Source organism: Convolutriloba macropyga, chromosome 8 (genome assembly GCF_964194025.1).
Source record: "Convolutriloba macropyga chromosome 8, txConMacr16.3, whole genome shotgun sequence".
In the NCBI taxonomy this organism is placed as follows: Eukaryota; Metazoa; Xenacoelomorpha; order Acoela; family Convolutidae; genus Convolutriloba; species Convolutriloba macropyga.
This window is the reverse complement of record NC_134475.1, coordinates 6,932,602-6,950,992: the sequence shown is the minus strand read 5'-3', so window position 1 is coordinate 6,950,992 and position 18,391 is coordinate 6,932,602. Positions and strand designations below refer to the sequence as shown.

At 32.7% G+C, this 18,391-nt stretch overlaps 1 protein-coding gene across 3 annotated transcripts in view; it reads left to right on the top strand.

The window, feature by feature from the left end:
* LOC142344422 (transmembrane protein 94-like) overlaps nt 1–18,391 on the top strand; it is a 138,476-nt gene that overhangs the window by 11,735 nt on the left and 108,350 nt on the right. The window contains exon 1 of one of the 3 annotated variants that reach the window (XM_075396042.1): nt 975–1,887. The exons of 1 other annotated variant lie outside the window; for it this stretch is intronic. The gene's annotated coding sequence lies outside the window, so the exon portion shown is untranslated. Of the gene's footprint in view, nt 1–974; nt 1,888–16,436; nt 17,376–18,391 lie in introns of those variants that run through there. One more of the 3 variants, XM_075396043.1, reaches the window with a different exon arrangement.

The window sequence follows — 18,391 nt, the reverse complement described above, 5'->3', positions numbered from 1 at the left end:
TCAGTGTATATCTGGTTTTAATATTTTAAAATTAATTTTCCTGTGGGCTTTTTTCGAATTAGAAAACTTTTTTGACTTGGGTAAAGTTGTGGCGTTTTTCTGAGAACCCTTGCTATTGGTTATTGAGCCAGCTCTGATATGCTGTAAATTGAAAATTTTATTTGAAAAATTTATTATTTCTCTCCTCAACCCAATGATATTTTTTATTTTTGTAAAGGCTTAAGTGATGCTAATTTATCAACATTTTGCATGGCTGCTTCAGAAAGAATTATTTTTTGCAATTGAAGTCAATAGAGATCAAATTTTAAATTTTCTTGATTATTTTGAATAAAAATTTGATGGCTGCAAAATCATTTTCTAAGTTTTTTGGTGAACGTTTTTTCAGTCTTTTTCTTGTCTGTCTTGATTTTATTTGGGAGCTCAAATGAGATCTAAAATCACCATTCGAAGCCCCTAGAAATTTTATGCCCCCGACTGAAGAACGAACGGTACATTTGACCCCCTCCCTGCCTGTCCTTTGAGAGGACTTCTGCCGACATATACTCAGTCGGTCATGTTTTATTGGAACTTTTTATTTGACATTGTCCAGGATAGTTTCCCTAACGTTGTTAGTTAACTCGCAGACAGATTTTTCAGATTGTAAATATTTATGTCAATATTTACTTTTTGTATCCAGAAATGAAACATTTTTTTCTCTCTTCTTTTTTGAGCGAGAACACAACCATTCGGAGTGGAAAATGTGTACTTCTTAAAAGAATGGTTGACACAGATTTGAATTTTTTAGTCTTGTTTATCGCCTGTTTATGAGATGGATACGAGGAATTTGCTACTCTAAATGGCGCTTAATGCTTGCCAAGATATTGCCTGCCTGGGAAAATTTTTGCGAAAATGTGTTTGAGGTGACGGCGTTCCAGGTTAATTCCGAAGAAAACGACTCAAGGTATCGTCCTAAAAAACATGGAAACATGGAATCCTTTGTGAACAAAAAGGGTTGTTAAATGGAAACAAAATTGAGGAAGCTTTTGTGGTGATTATTTTATTTAGATACGCCTTTATTTTTCCGTGTGTATTTTGTTACTTCTGCTCCTCTTTCAACCTGAGAATTTATATACGTTGACAAGTAACCATTCTCAGTTTTTCTAATATCAGCACTGATTTATCTAGAGTGTTCTCACGAGTTTTTGTCGGGTGGCTAAAATATTACATAAATATTACAAATATTTCTTTTACAAATATTACTTGTACACGAATATACAAATATTACTTTTATATTCTGAAATTCACTTTATCTATTTCACTTTATACTTGGAAAACAGAATTGACTTTACGGAAAATTTTTAGAAAACGTTTAATTCAGAACTCGTTGAGTAGCGCTTTGCTCGGAGAGGATTCCCACTTGAAGTAATTACAACGAGACTTTCTGTAGATATTTGGTCATATATCTCAGCACGCCATAATTTCATGGGTCTCGAAAACCATTATGTTAAAAGCTCAAGTCCACTTTCTTACTGTTTATCATGCCAATTTTGATTAGAATCCCCTTACAGCCTTCTTACGTTGAACCAGCTTTGCGTACATTTCAAAAACTGTTTTCTAAATGCCAGTAGTATTATAGGTCGTTTAACTGGCAGTGCACCTACTCAGCCTGTTGTTCCTTATTTGTCATCGTCTTTTACTCCAAGCACACTGGAAAGCTAAGTGGAAGCTCAAAAGAATATTATTTGAAAGCTCAAATAAATACCTGCGCATTTGTATCAATACTTTAACCATACATGGATACTGATAGAATAGCTCAAGACCTAGCTCGTATCTTATTCATTGATTAATTTTATTTACCGTCTTCTTTTTCTTCTTGTTTGTCCAATCGATATTTATTTGAAGCTACAAGTATTAGATAGTCATATCTGTCGTAATTCTATTTCAACAACGGGAACCTAAACAAATTTTGCTGTTTGTAGCTGAAAATATGCAAAAATTTGATTAATCAAATATGGTGAATATGATTAATCTTGAAATAAATTGTCATTAGATTTGCTCAGTATTTGCTTTATTTAGATTTATTTTTACTTTTTAAAAGGATTTTTTTGTTACTTTTCGCTTTTTGGAATAAATTTTCGGTTACTTTTTAGAATGACTTTTTGGTTACCTTTTAAAATGAACTTTCGGTTAGTCTTTTACTGCTTAAAATAATTTTTTAAATTACTTTTCAACTTCACAGCTTTTTAAAGCAATTTTTTTATTGCTTTCGTATATTTTCGCAGAAATGTGGATTTATTCTTTGCAGTGGAAAAGTACTAGTTCTTTCCATCTTGATAAATCGTAAGTTTTCTAAGATTCTGAGATACATGCTTTGCTGTTTTTTTGAGTTTCAATTTTTACCGATGAATATCTTCTATTTGATTGCTCGTTTGAGTTTGTTCCAAAGCAAGCTTGAATGTTTTTAGCTACATTATTGTTATCATGTAAAATTCCTTGTGAGTGACTGTTCTCGACGAGCGTTGTCAGAACAAAGAACCAATTTTGTAAGAGTCTTTCTAGAGCTCGTGGTTTGTGAGGAAATATTTAATGTTTTTTGGCTACAATGTAAATTTTGTGTGTCAAGCAAGAGTCAATTGGCTGATTGTGTCCGGGTCATTTTAGCTGCCAAGAGGGGTTCAATCTTCCTCGTTCTTTTTTCTATTTATTAATAGCCGCACAGCGATAGCTGGGGCTATTATTGGCCTTCTCTGGGTTTTTTTATTTCGTCCTCCTGATTTTTGTTAGGACCATATGACGTCACAACCACTTCAAATCTGCTTTTTGTTCATTCGTTCAGGCAATTTCAACTGAAGTGCGTGTGTGACGTCATTTTTCGCTCATAGTGGAGCGAGTTTTTTGTTCATTCGCGTTATTAAATTTTTGGTCACACTTGACTTACCTCACTCTCAAAAGTGACTTCCTCACTTTGAAATTGACTTTTATTTACTCAAAGAGATAAGGTCAAATGGGTGTTTGTCACTCTAAATGAAGGTTATTTGAGAGCAGCTAATAGAGGCAGCAAAAAATTTTGCAGATTTTTTTGATCAAAATATAACATATCAGCCTTCAATGAAAAGGCGAATTTTTTTGGTCTGTCTCTTTTACTGTTTTTTTGAGACTGCAGATCTACGAAGCTATTGCGGCTATTTTCTGGCAATTTGCCGGCTATATTTCATAATTGCTCTGCCGCTTTTCCCAAATAACTAATTGCTCTCGAACGAAGTTCGAAGCAATTATTGTTAATGTTTGTCTTTTTGCAAATATTTTGCTTGACCTTTTTTTTCTAGAACAATCTTTTAATTTCTTTTCTCGTGCGATATTTTCATACTTGCCTTTTGATGCTCAGAGGTCTAGGGTTCAAACCACTCACTAATCAGAAGTTTTTGCACCAATAAGTTATTCTAGCCTATGCCGCCTTCTAAATTGCTTGCCCCGCCAATCGTAACTTAGAAAGCTTACAATGTATCAAGATGGAAGGAACAAGCGTTTTTCCACTGCAAAGATTAAGTCTAGGCTTCTTCTTAATGACATTTCAATCGATTAACGAAGGAAAAATAAACGAAAGCAATAAAAGAAATGGTTTTAAAAGCTCTGAAGTAACAATTTGAATTGTCTGAATTATTCCAAACAGTAAAAACTAACCGAAATTTCATTTTAAAATTTTACCAAAAATCTTTCTTAAAATTTACAAAAAAATAAACGACAATTCTTTCTACAAAAAGTAAACCGAAAATTTGTTCTGAAAGGTAGTAGGTAACTGAGCTGGAAATGATTATAGTAATGGAATCAAATTTGTCAACAACCAACTGATTGGCTGACAAGCAACCATTTGAATCAAAGTTCAAAAAACGAGTCAGATTGTTGCAATTATTAACTCTACTCAACTTCTCAATGGCAATTATGGGGGCCTGATTTGTTTTACAATCCAAAGGACTTGTGTTGTTTTAGTGTATTTTCTTTTCTTAAATCAGTTCACACTTTTTTCTTTTTGACGTCAATGCAAGTTCAAACTAGAGTGATGGTTTCAAGCACGCTGTATTTCTAGAGGAAGAGAAAAGTCCAATATTTTTAAAACACGATTTTTTTCAAATTACTTTTGAAGGGGACTGATAAATTGTTATTCAAACAAACTTTCTATTTTTGAAAACAATTTTTTTTTCACTTGCGGCAATTTGAAATCTATTTTTGCTGTTTTTGATGATTTCTGAAATTCCTGGTTTCAAAACATCACTCATGTGTTCTAATGAATCATAGCTGTATTATTGAATTCGTCAACGGCAATTAATGGATTATATGGTTTGCACACTGTTTCTTTAAATAATCTTTCATTAAACATCAGTGATTTTTGTGTTGCCATTCTCACTTCAATGAGAAATGAGAATAATTTTGTAATTTGAGTCGCGCTGGAGTAGTAAAAATATCGAAATAGCTCTAAGTTTAAAAGCGTGATTTTTTCAAAATACTTTTAATGTGGAGTGAGAATTTAGTTTTTGAGAATGAATTTGTTTTCACGTTCTGCGATTTGACTTCTGCTTTCAGCATTCGTTTTCTTGACTTTGAAACTGTTACGCTTGAGTTTTAATTGCGCTTGTTTTCAACTGCTCAAGTCCCTGATCCGGTAACTAATGCTCTATGACTCTTCATATGATTTGTGATATAGTTTTAGTGTACAGGATAAATTTTCCTGTTTTTTTTCTGTGGTCTTACCACTTTCTATATTTGTAGCTGTTGTCTGATTAGTTAATGACGTTAATGGAGTCGCCCATTGTTGCTTTTGAGGCTGAAGTGAATTAAATTCCTTGTTGCAGGACATAGATTAATAATTTTTGATTTAAACGATTGCCTTTTGATTTAGTTGTCTGATCATTTCATTCTCATAAAAGGCACTTGCTCATTAATTAATTCAATTCATTACACCTTAATCGGATTCTTTTGAAGCTCGAATGAATTTAATTAGTCCCTTCAATTTTTGCTATTATTTTTATTGAGCTAGAATCCATTTGTTTCACTAGAATATTAGTGGATTTTTTATGTGTGCCTGATTTTGTTGCTTTTTGTGATCTTGTCGCTATTTATCATTATTAACAACTTCTATTTGCCTTCTAGTGTGGTGTACGTTCTTTCATTTTATCTGCTGTTTGGACACTTGCTATGTTTGGTGTTATGTTTGCCGTCACTTTAACCTAATGAAACATGAAAAAAAATTGAGTTTAAAGTTGTTTGTTATATCTACTTATGTAACGACTATGTAACTACAATTTAAGTATATATAACAAATATGAAACAAATCATTAACAAAATATTGCTACTCTTTAGTTTTGCGTCTGTTTTTTAGAGGCCACTAATTTCCAAAAAGGTTTCAGATTTTTGTCAATTTTTTTGGTTGCGCTCGAACGAAGTTTGAATTATTTATTGTAAATGTTTCTTTTTTTTTTGCAAATATTTTACTTGACCTTTTTCTACAACATACTCTCGATTTCTGTTCTCGTGCAATTTTTTCACGCTTGCCTTTTGATGCTAGGAGGTCTAGGGTTCAAACCGCTCACTAATCAGAAGTTTTTGCACCAATAAATTTCTCTAACTTATGCCACCATCTAAATTGCTTGCCACGCCAATCTTAATTTAGAGAGCTTATAATTTTTCAAGTTGAAAGGAACAAGTTCTTTTGTACGGCAAAGAATATATCAGGGCTTCTCCTTAGTTACATTTCAATCAATTAACAAAGGAAAAATACATGAAAGCACTGAATTTTTTTTTTAATTTCTGAAGTAAAACGTTATAAAAGAATTTTTTTAAACATTGAAAACTAAAATAAATTTTATTTTAAAATATAATCAAAAAGGCGTTCTGAAAATTTATCGAAAAATAATTTTACGAAGTAAAAGTTAACCGAAAGATCATTCTACAAAAAAGTCAACGAAAATTCTTTTTACAAAGTATAAATAAGCCTAACATTTACTCTATAATGTAAAAAGTAATCAAGCTGGAATTGAATATACTCAATGGAATCAAATTTGTTAACAACCCATTGATTGGCTGACCAGCAACCATTTGAATCAAAGACAAAAAGCGAGTCAAATTGTTGCAATTATTAGCTCTACTCAACTTCTCAATGGCCACTATGGGGGCCCAAATTTTTTTTTTACAGTTGAAAGGACTTGGATTATTTGTGCGTTTTTTTTTGAATCAGTTCACTTTTTTCTTCTTTTTGACTTCAATGAAAGTTCTATCTAGAGTGATGATTTTGAGCACGCTGGATTTACAGCAGAGGAGAAAAATCGAATATTTTTGAAACACGATTTTTTTCAAATTACTTTTGAAGGGGTGTGACAAATTGCTATTTAAGCAACCTTTCTGTTTTTGAAAACATTCTTTTCACTTGCGGCAATGTGAAATATATTTTTGCTGTTTTGCTGATTTAATAAACTCCTGGTTTCAAAACATTCATAAATGTATTTTTTGAGTTCTTAAAGGGCAAGTAATGGATTATATGTTTTGCACACAGTTTCTTTTAATTTTTCATTAAACGTCAGTGATTTTTGTGCTGCCATTCTCACTTCAATGAGAAATGAGATTAATTTTGTAATTGAGTCGCGCTGGAGTAGTAAAAATATCGAAGGAGCTCTAAGTTTTAAGGCGTGATTTTTTCAAAAAAAACTTTAATGTGGAGTGAGAATTTAGTTTTTGAGAATGAATTTGTTTTCACGTTCTGCGATTTGACTTCTGCTTTCAGCATTCGTTTTCTTGACTTTGAAACTGTTACGCTTGAGTTTTAATTGCGCTTTTTTTCAACTGCTCAAGTCCTTGAGCCGGTAACAAATGCTCTATGACTTCATATGATTTGTCATATAGTTTTAGTGTACAGGATAAATTTTCCTGTTTTTTTCTATGGTCTTACCACTTTCTATATTTGTAGCTGTTGTCTGATTAGTTAATGACGTTAATGGAGTCGCGCATTGTTGCTTTTGAGGCTGAAGTGAATTAAATTCCTTGTTGCAGTACATAGATTAATAATTTTTGATTTAAACGATTGCCTTTTGATTTAGTTGTCTGATTTCATTCTCATAAAAGGCACTTGCTCATCAATTAATTCAATTCATTACACCTTTATCGGATTCTTTTGAAGCTCGAATGAATTTAATTAGTCCCTTCAATTTTTGCTATTATTTTTATTGAGCTAGAATCCATTTGTTTCACTAGAATATTAGTGGATTTTTTATGTGTGCCTGATTTTGTTGCTTTTTGTGATCTTGTCGCTATTTATCATTATTAACAACTTCTATTTGCCTTCTAGTGTGGTGTACGTTCTTTCATTTTATCTGCTGTTTGGACACTTGCTATGTTTGGTGTTATGTTTGCCGTCACTTTAACCTAATGAAACATGAAAAAAAATTGAGTTTAAAGTTGTTTGTTATATCTACTTATGTAACGACTATGTAACTACAATTTAAGTATATATAACAAATATGAAACAAATCATTAACAAAATATTGCTACTCTTTAGTTTTGCGTCTGTTTTTTAGAGGCCACTAATTTCCAAAAAGGATTCAGATTTTTGTCAATTTTTTTGGTTGCGCTCGAACAAAGTTTGAATTATTTATTGTAAATGTTTCTTTTTTTTGCAAATATTTTACTTGACCTTTTTCTACAACATACTCTCGATTTCTGTTCTCGTGCAATTTTTTCACGCTTGCCTTTTGATGCTAGGAGGTCTAGGGTTCAAACCGCTCACTAATCAGAAGTTTTTGCACCAATAAATTTCTCTAACTTATGCCACCATCTAAATTGCTTGCCACGCCAATCTTAATTTAGAGAGCTTATAATTTTTCAAGTTGGAAGGAACAAGTTCTTTTGTACGGCAAAGAATATATCAGGGCTTCTCCTTAGTTACATTTCAATCAATTAACAAAGAAAAAATACATGAAAGCACTGAATTTTTTTTTTAATTTCTGAAGTAAAACGTTATAAAAGAATTATTTTAAACATTGAAAACTAAAGAAATTTTATTTTAAAATATAACCAAAAAGGCATTCTGAAAATTTATCAAATTTTTTTTTACGAAGTAAAAGGTAACCGAAAGATCATTTTACAAAAAAGTCTACGAAAATTCTTTTTACAAAGTATAAATAAGCCTAACATTTACTCTATAATGTAAAAAGTAATTAAGCTGGAAATGAATATAGGCAATGGAATCAAATTGATTAACAACCCGTTGATTGGCTGACAAGCAACCATTTGATTCAAAGATAAAAAAGCGAGTCAAATTGTTGAAAATATTAGCTCTACTCAACTTCTCAATGGCCATTATGGGGGCCCGAATTTTTTTTACAATCGAAAGGACTTGGATTGTTTGTGCGTTTTTTTGTTTGAATCAGTTCACTTTTTTCTTCTTTTTGACGTCAATGAAAGTTCTATCTAAACTGATGGTTTCGAGCACGCTGGATTTATAGCAGAGGAGAAAAATCGAATATTTTTGAAACACGATTTTCAAATTACTTTTGAAGGGGAGTGACAAATTGTTATTAAGCAACCTTTCTGTTTTTGAAAACATTTTTTTTCACTTGCGGCAATGTGAAATATATTTTTGCTGTTTTGCTGATTTAATAAACTCATAATAACATTCATAATTGTATTTTTCGAGTTCGTCAAGTTCAATTAATGGATTATATGGCTTGCACACAGTTTCTTTTAATCTTCCATTAAACGTCAGTGATTTTTGTGTTGCCATTCTAACTTCAATGAGAAATGAGTATAATTTTTTAATTTGGGTCGCGCTGGAGTTTTAAAAATATCGAAATAGCTCTAAGTTTAAAAGCGTGATTCAAAACACTTTTAATGTGGAGTGAGAATTTAATTTTTGAGAATGAATTTGTTTTCACGTTCGGCGATTTGACTTCTGCTTTCAGCATTCGTTTTCTTGACTATGAAACTGTTAGGCTTGAGCTTTAATTGCGCTTGTTTTCAACTGCTCAAGTCGCTGAGCCGGTAACTAATGCTCTATGACTTTTCATTTGATTTGTCAGATAATTCTAGTGTACAGGATAAATTTTCCTGTTTTTTTCTATGGTCTTACGGTTTGCTGTATTTGTAGCTGTTGTCTGATCAGTTGGTGTCAATTATGGAATCGCCCATTGTTTCTATTGAGTTTTAAGTGAATCAAATTCCTTGTTACGGTGCGTAGATTAATATTTATTGACTTAAACTGACTTTATTGCCTGTTCATTTTGTTGTCTATCGTTTTATTCTCGTTTAGGGCATCTGCTCGTCAATTACTTCAATTCATGTCACATTTATCGGGTGCTTCTGAAGCGCGCATGAATCTAATGAGTCTCTTCAATTCATACTATTGATATTAATTGGCTAGAAAACCTTTGTTTTAAAAGAATATTGGTGGATTTTTGTTCTGTCTGATTGTGTCGCTTTTTTATGGTCTTGTCTCTATGTATCCTTAGTAACATCTCTAACGTACCTTCTAGTGTAGTGTATAATCAACTATGAAACAAAATTTTTAATGAAATGTTTTTGCTGTTTTGTTGTGGGTTTGCTTTTACTAATTTTCAAAAAGATAGATTTTTTGACAAGTTTTTTCTGCTTTTTATTTTTTTTTCTTTTTGTTTTTGTTATGATTGTTATATGATTTGAGCCATCTTAAGATGCATAGTTTAATTGGTATTTTGAAGTTTTTTATAGTGGATGATTTTTACGACAATAATTTTTTTTGGAAATTGGAAATTTTTAATTGTATTCGGTTTCGTTCAGATTTCCCCTTTTAAAGTCATGTGCTGTTGGCTGACCAAATTTAATAATGCTGGAAAAATGTGGTTGTTCAAGTCAATATTTATTTTACTTCTTTGGATTGTAATTGCGGGCTTGTCCTGATATGTTATCTTAGTTCAGCTTTACTTAATTTTTTTTTTTTTACTTTTTTAGGCTAGTTTCCCTCTTCTCTTATTCTGCTCAATTTTTTTAAACAAAACAATCCGGAATCTGCAGAATTAATCGCTCTCCATGAACGAAATTAAAAATATAAACCCATAAAGCCCAATTTTAGATGCCCGCTACTTGAACTTGGTTCTTAATTGCTCTCAAATGGAGTTTGTAGCGATTATATTAGTCCTGTTGGTGTTTTTATTCCATTTTTCACTTGACCAATTTTTCGTCTGACCCATTTGACTTTTCATCCTTGAAAACGGGATAAACAGGTAGCGTCCAGCGGGAATTAAGTTCTCTTAGAGCCTTTCAGCTCACTAGTCTTTAAGTATGCAATTCACAGAAACTGTTTTGGAGAATTATACTCGTGGTGTGAATGTGAAAGATGGTTCTTTGAGGTTGGCCCCCACAACAACCCTCCGCTAATGCCCTCCGCTGTCCCCCCCCCCCTCCCCTCCCTATCGACGAAGCCAACCGCTCGCTGGTCGTTTGAGAGCAATTCGCCCGACGTTAGTCGGTTATGTTTATAATTCTTAGTTACCATCTGGAATGCTTATTGGTATTGATACTAGGCCATGTGTCCTCTCATTAGGAAACAGGAGTATAGCTTGCTACAAAATGAAAAGAAATTAATTTTCAATTTAAAAATGTTTTGTACGACAATAGTTTTTTCTTTTTTAAATATTAAAGAATATGCGATGGTTGTGTATAACTTAGTGCTGATAAATTCAGACCAGGTCCCATGGGCCGCTGAGGCATGGACAAATTAGTTAGTATCATGTTTAGAAATTAATAAATTAAGGCTTATTTATTGTCAATTGGCATAATTATACTGTTTCTATTCGCTTTCTATCTACTGCAGCAATTCTTGCAAAGTTTATTATTATCGATCTACCGTCCGTGCGATTTACCCCCCCCCCCCCCATTTTCTACCCACTGAGTCTGAAGCTCTAACCATACATTGTTTCTCATGTTCGCTATTAAAGTGGACTGATTAAAATTTGGATATGTTGTGCTGTGAATTTGTAATTTCTATTCTTTTAACCATTTTTTTTAGTATTTTTAGTTTGATTGTTAGGGGAACCTGTCTAAGTATGGTCTAATGGATTGTTGGGTTTTCTCTTATAGGCACTTATTTTTGAAATAGTTCTATAAATCAAAAACAGCGAGTGTGTGGTTATGTATACTTTTGATGTTCTGTGGTTGAGAAAGCGTAGTGTTTGTTTTTCATCTTTCATTTTCAGTCTCTCGTCTCGCTTTCCAGGCTGAAGGGATTGTTGACCACACCGGCAATTGTGTAGTGACTTATGCACACCTTTAATCCAATTTCATAACCAAATTCAAATAAAAGTGGAATCAACGCTTTCTTTGATCCCAAGAAAAGCTTTAAATTTATGAGATGAAATAATTTTGTAATTAGTCAAATGTAGAAGCAAAACCCTTTAGCCAAAATAGAGATAGCCTAACGACACTTAAAAATACACTGGCGTGAAATTCACGTATGCGCGTGAACACACATTTATGTATGAAAAATAGGATTATGGTTAGTTATGAGCCTATTTTTATTTTTATTATTCTTGTGAGCCTGTATTATGGATTATAATTGATCAAACTTGAACTTGGGAAAAGGGAAAATGTTGGCCTGAGGAATTTTGAGTTTTTATTCCTGCGTGGGCTATTAATACATTAAATTTTTCTCTTGTTCCATTCTCAAAGCCAATATATGTAGAGTGACTTAAAGTTGGTAATAATTGTAAGTTGAGACACGCCACTGCACCGACCTGCATGTGAACAACCTTTTGTATTCATTTCTCTTTTCCTACTCTACTTGGCTCCTTAGCGGATTTTTCCTTTCAATCCTCTCTTTCAACCATGTTTATTTTCCATATTTTTAATGTAATTTCTGATTTGCGAAGCTCAACCGTTACACTACGCAATAGTGCGTCCCGTTATTAGTTTACTTTCTTTCTCTTTCATTTTAGCATCCCTAAAAATTCCGCAATTTTTTTGACCAGTCAAAAGGATAATAAATAGTAATACTTAGTACCACGGTCGGTTCAACGTTTTTTTTGCCAACCACTGCCGCCGTTCCATGTTATAACTACTAGCCATTTTTTCACTGTAATAACCAGATACTTTTTCTGGTTATAGCTAACTAGCGTTTAGTTATAAATATCAATATAACTACTCCCTTACTCTTTTATACAATACTAGCACCAAGATTTTTGAACACATGCTTTTTAATGCTTTCCGGCGTGTCTGTGAGCTGAATAAAAACATTGAGCTACGAACTGTTTTATGGTTTGAAAGCGGTTGTTAATCCCCTTGTTTGGTTATAATTATTCCTAGTATTATTCCTATTACAACTTAGCCTCTAGAGTGTGATTGAATTAGAAATACCTTTGATTTTTCAAAAGTAGAACACATTTCTTTAAAAAATTTGACCCTTGAAATTATTGAATTTATACTTAAAAAAACGTTTTCTTGAAATGCGTCTCTCCACTTTTCCGCTCTGAGAATAACAGGTTAGTTTTTTTCGTTTCCCTGTATTTGATTGTTCTTTTTATATTTGCAATGCTGTTTTAGACGTATTTTTGAATGACCTCTTTATTGGGTGATCACATTCGAGCATGAGTAGCCGTGTATCACACGTATGTTAAAAAACATGAAGCTAATATTTTAGTTACAAGTATTTTGAACGCAAATTCCATACATATTTTGTGATCAGTATGTTAAATATATTTTTTTTAAATCAATTCTATTTTAATTGGTATAATTACCGTGGTATTTTTTTGCGCTGAGGACGTTTGGGAATTGGTTAAAATGATTAAGAGATCAAGATATATAGTAGATCAATTATATAACGCCATCGAAAATTACGAAAACCGATGCCTTCTCATGCCCTAAGTTTTTTTGTAATTTTTTATGCGTCCTAGAAATAATTTAGTATGTTTAATAGCTAAGTCATTTTCAGTCAAATTGGAGACGTTGCAAGTGTTCTACGAATTTTGAACTTGAAGATTGTGTGTGTGTATATGCAGTTGTTCATAATGAAAAATATTAAAGTAAATTGTTTTCAGCGGTCATCCAGAATCTTCGAATTTACTTGTACAAATACATTGCTCTAAAATTGGATGAGAATGTTCTATTGGGTCGATGTCCCGTTCTCAAGTGTCTATTATTAATGGGTTGTCAGATCAAAAGAAACAAATCTTTTGTTTATAGCTGCGAAGCTGTAAGCTGAGCGAAGCTATATTGCGGTGCTCTTGGTTTGTTACAATTCAAAGAATTTGAATTGTATTGGGGCGCTGTCTTTTTTTAAAGATCTGTTCACACATTTTCATGATTTTTGAAGTCAAATTGGAGTAATGATTTTGGTCACGCCGAAACAGGAAGTGGAGCGAAAAAGCGAGTGGTTTTGTGGCGTAAAATTTTTTCGCTCTAATTTTAAAGTAGAATGATGAGAAAACGATGTTTGAACAAAAATTCGGCTTTCTCGCTAGTGGTTTTTTTTTCACATGCGGCAATTTCACTTTGATTTTTACTGTTTTTTCGATTTTTTGGATCGGATTTTTTTCTAAATGGTTTTTTCAATCCATTTATAGTCCGTTCTAGGTCTAATGTTCTGTTTAGTCGATGAAAATTCTTTGAATTGTACGTCAGGACTTGCCCTGCTCTGTTCACACAGCAAAGCTGAAAAAGTCAAATTTTCTGAATGACTTCTTCCTCTCACTAACGGCATTTGCGCGCGTGACGTCATTTCTCACTCGCTTTAGCAAAAGTTTTTAGGTTATTTGCGTGATTAGATTTTGATCATACGTTACTTACCTCACTTAATAAAATGACTTGTGCACTTTAAAACTTAAGTTTAATTTGAATTTGTTTAAGGTCAAAGGAACTCCTATGTGCAGTAAAGGTCCCGAATAAGAGGCGTCTGCGGAATGAATTTTAACAAGCTTTATTATTTTATTGCTGAGTGCTTTTTACCTAGTTTTTTGAGCGGCGTCGATTTTTTTTCAATTTAGATCTGTATCTGTTTCTATCTCTATTAAATGTCACGCAGGTCTATCCTTTCGCAGGTATTCCGGCAATCTGCCAGCTATGTTTTTTTAAAAGTATAAATACGTTTGAAAATACAACAACACATGATAAAAAAAACTGAAAATTGTTCAGCTATGAGATTAATTTTCATAAAAATTAATTTCTTCGTTCCTGAATTTCGTTCACATTACAGTCAGTTATATTTAGTAGTTTAAACAGAGTTCTCCTTTCTGAGACTTATTTTCATTTCTTGAAAACAGTTTCTTGAAAACAAAAAAGCGTTACTGACTGTACGAACGACTAAAAGATTTTAATACTCAAAATATAGTCGCGGTTATTTTCTGGCTCGTAGGCAAAAAAGTCATTTATTGGACCAAAAATGAGGATAAAACCTTTTTTGCTATCAGTTGTTTGTTTCCTCTTGTATCTTTTATTAGTTCCAAATATCTTGAATGAGTTTTAAGTTCTCCCTCGAAAACTTTGGTGAACTCGGAAAACTAGAGCACAGCAGCAGCAACAAAGAAACTTTCAGCTCTGTTTTTTGGGTATTCGAAGTGGGTGTAACAAAACAGCTAGACTTGAAAGTATCAAATTTGATGTAACTATATTAAAACTTCATCATTAGCTTTGTTATTTTGATAATTAAAAGAAAGCATCTATCGCTATACATGAGCTGCGCCATCTCGTAAGGGCATGTCTGATACCATATTAATGAATATAATTTTTTAAAATAATCATTTCGGGGTTTTTTGCACTCTAAGACATCACTCAATGACACCTTCATTCACAAAAGAACCAAACAAACGTGCCATTCATATGGCACAATTCATGAAGCGTGTGGTTCCCAGCTCGGAAAAAAATAGAGCTATACAATACAGTTCATAAAACGTTTACTCCAACTTCCAAAGTTGGTTAGATTCTCGACTGATTCGTTTCGTTAGCGCTGTAGCTATTGGTTTTTATAAAGAGAAATATGTAATTTGTAAAGATGATCAAGGAACACTATTCATTATTTTGGAGCAGCAAATTGGGCTTATGTTCTTCCAACACAAATGAACAGAACTCTATTGGGACAAAAATACAGAATTTGTTCTTTCAAAACTTTGAGTTATCACGGTATCTCATGGTTTTAATCCATTTTTTGTTCTAGCTTTGACTGTTCGAATCTTTGTGCCGAGCATAGACTCATAGAATTAACCTATGGACCAAAAACTTTAGGTCTGATTATTTAGAGAACCTTAATTCTCTTGTATGTGACAACAATTAAGTGGTTTGGCAGTGAAGTTATTTTTATCTTCTAATACGAGTATTGTGAGGTCTGATTTTTTCTTGTTCTATTTGGCTGTTTTTCCGCCTAACATTTGCGCATTCTACCGTGTAAATTGATAGATGTAACAAAAACCAGTAAAAGTATAAAAAAAAACATTAAATCGATTACAAAATGTAATTTTGAATATTTTTCATAACTAAATGTAGTTTAGAAGGTTCTAGGTATGAGAAATATTGCAATAACCGAAGAATATCCTGATTTTCAAGAATATCGAAATTACAAATATCTCGCAATCAAAACTATCAATCATTAATTTCGCATACTTACGTTAATGGGAATTGAAGAAAGATTCAGGCCTTCTGAAAATTACGATTGTTGGAATGCATTACTCTGAAGTTTGTCTCAAATCTCTGGAAAATAAAAAACTTAAACGCCTTTTAGATAAAAAAGGTTCTCTATTTGCCGTTGTTAAACAGTTACTTGAACAAGCCGGACCAATGGCTAATAAGAATTATTGCAAAACAACCATTTTGTTGCTCGTGTAAACTTGATTTTGAAACTTTTAAACACTCTTCTATAAATGTCCAGCTGATGAATCAATCAGATGGAAAGTAGCCATGACTACCCTGAGAAAATTGGTAAAAAGCAGGATATACACTAAGACTAGTTCTTAATTGCCAAACTTTTTTCGTCCTGTGATCAGGAGAGCATCTATATGAATAAAGTTCAATTTTTGCTATATAATACTTAAATTCTTGAACTCTTTTTGCTGTTCTTTGTTGAAATGATTTAATTGTAATAAATTTATTAAAGCCTATATGTTTACTGGACGACCAAAAATTTCATTGAAATACATGAGGAAATTACTTGGTCAACAAATGATTTTTTTTCTGGAGTGCGTAACGGTTAAGCTGTGACTTTTGATTGAGGGAATTTTGCAGCTGTTTATAGGGCAAAATAGTTTTTTTGTAACCTGTAAGACAAATAAATTTCTTTCCGTTTTTGTTACTCGAAAGTGCAGATTTTGTTCACCAAAATTATGTATTTTCTGTTTTTTAAAATATTACTTGGAATCGAGAAAAAAAATGTTCAAACTTTTGTGCAAATGAAAAAAAAGGATTTGAATTGGAATTGTATTGGAATTGAGAAAAATTATGTAAACTTGAAAAGTTCAACGATTACCCTAGTTGAGATATTATTAGTTTTATGATTTTGATCCGCTTTGACCTCCGAAATTGGTGTCAATTCTCATCTTCATCCGCTTTAAAGCAAAAGTGACAGATCGTAAAACTTGCCGCGATTGATCCGGGGGGCATTACGAAAGTGAATCAATCTCTTTTTTCTCTCTTTTTTTCACCCTCTGTCTTTATTTTCTTTTCAATTTTAACCCTGCTTTCTTCTTTTTTTCAATTGCTGCTGCTGCTACTCTTGCTGCTGCTGCTCTTTTTTTAGTTTGACCCCCAGGGAGCTTAGAAGACCGCTACTTACTTACTTTTTGACTTACCCCACCGCCATAGCCGTAGCCTTACCATAACTATGGCACTACAGCTAACCATACCCAATGCAGATCTCTGTGGAAATTGGGAAAAATGTATGGAATAACTAACTAACAGGCACTCGTCAATTGACTTGAATAACCAATTCTCTTTTTTATATAAATCTCATTTTGGACTGCTGGACCCATTTTACACCGCAGCCCTTCTCCACTGCACTGACTAAGACTTGCTATACAATATATACAATATACACTACATAAAGCACGATTGAGACATTTAAAAATCCCCCGAGCAATTTGTCTTGCTTGAGTAGAAGCTATCTTAGCCAATTGTGTTTGTCAGGTTTTAAATCAGACTGACTTGAGATCTGTGAACAGAATTGTGACAACCTTTTGGGCGATTTTAACTAATTGAATTTTATCGCTGTCATTTTTCTCAATCGAGGAAAACAAGCCAATCGAAAAATCCATTTTGTGAAAACATAAAAGTTGCCATTTACCTATCATTCCATTTATGAAATTAGTTTCGGCCCTGATTTTTATTTGCCTTTTAATATCTTATCTCAAGACTTTTATCGCAGCAGCTTCTCTGCGAATTATCTCCAGTTAAACCCAACTATGGTAGTGTAAATTAGTATTACGTATGTATGACCACATTATATTTCGTGGATTAGAGTTTATTCAATTTGTGAATCAGATTTTTTTTCATTATACTCAAACTCAGTGACTATAGAGTTTCAACTCTTGAAATTATTGGCACTCCACAGCTAGAAAGAGAAATAAAACCATTGCAATTTTTAAACTATAACTTATTTAGCTGCTCTCAAACAAAGTTTTTGGAGACGTTTGGGTAATTTTACCCTGTTTCGATTATTGCTGACAGAATTGAGTCGTAATTTTTACGGGACTATTCAGATCAAAGGCGATTATTGATTTTCGATCGGTTTTTGCGATTAGAGCCATTGCTTTCTTTGAGTGATTTCAGCTGGCTTTTTGTTCACGAGTTTGCTTTCTAGGACTCTTTTATCGAGCCAGTGTTAGATAGCGTATTTTTAATTTTGCAGCAGCTGTAAAAATTAAGTTCTAACTGGTTTTGAAGCGCTGACTTGCGTTTGCTTTCTCAAGTTTCCAGTGACAAATTTTTCAGCAGCATTAGTTTAACGTGGTGTCAGAATTTTCATTTTCTAACCGCTTTTTAAAGCTCCTCTATATCTACCAATTTTTACAGATGAACTTCCTAATTCCTTCGAATGATAATTGCATGAGATATAGAAAACTGAAGCTGGAACTTGAGCTCAACTATAGCTTAAAGCAATTTATTTGTCTACGTAGTTCAAAACTCTACAAAATTCAAAATTAATACTTCAAAATTTATACAGATTTTGTTAGCAACTTTGGTCAAATAGTGAATCAAATTTGCATGAAGTTTTTGTATAACTGTAAGAGGTAGCTAAAATCTTTTTTAAAACTATGACCTTTAAACTTCAAATAACAAACAAATATTCACTGATAATTTTTTGAAAATAATATCCAAGATGAAAAATTATGAAAGGCTCAAACGTTTTACCAGACTCATCTTAGTATCAACATTAAGCCTATTTGAGCTGCATTCATTAATACTAAATGACAGCACCGGA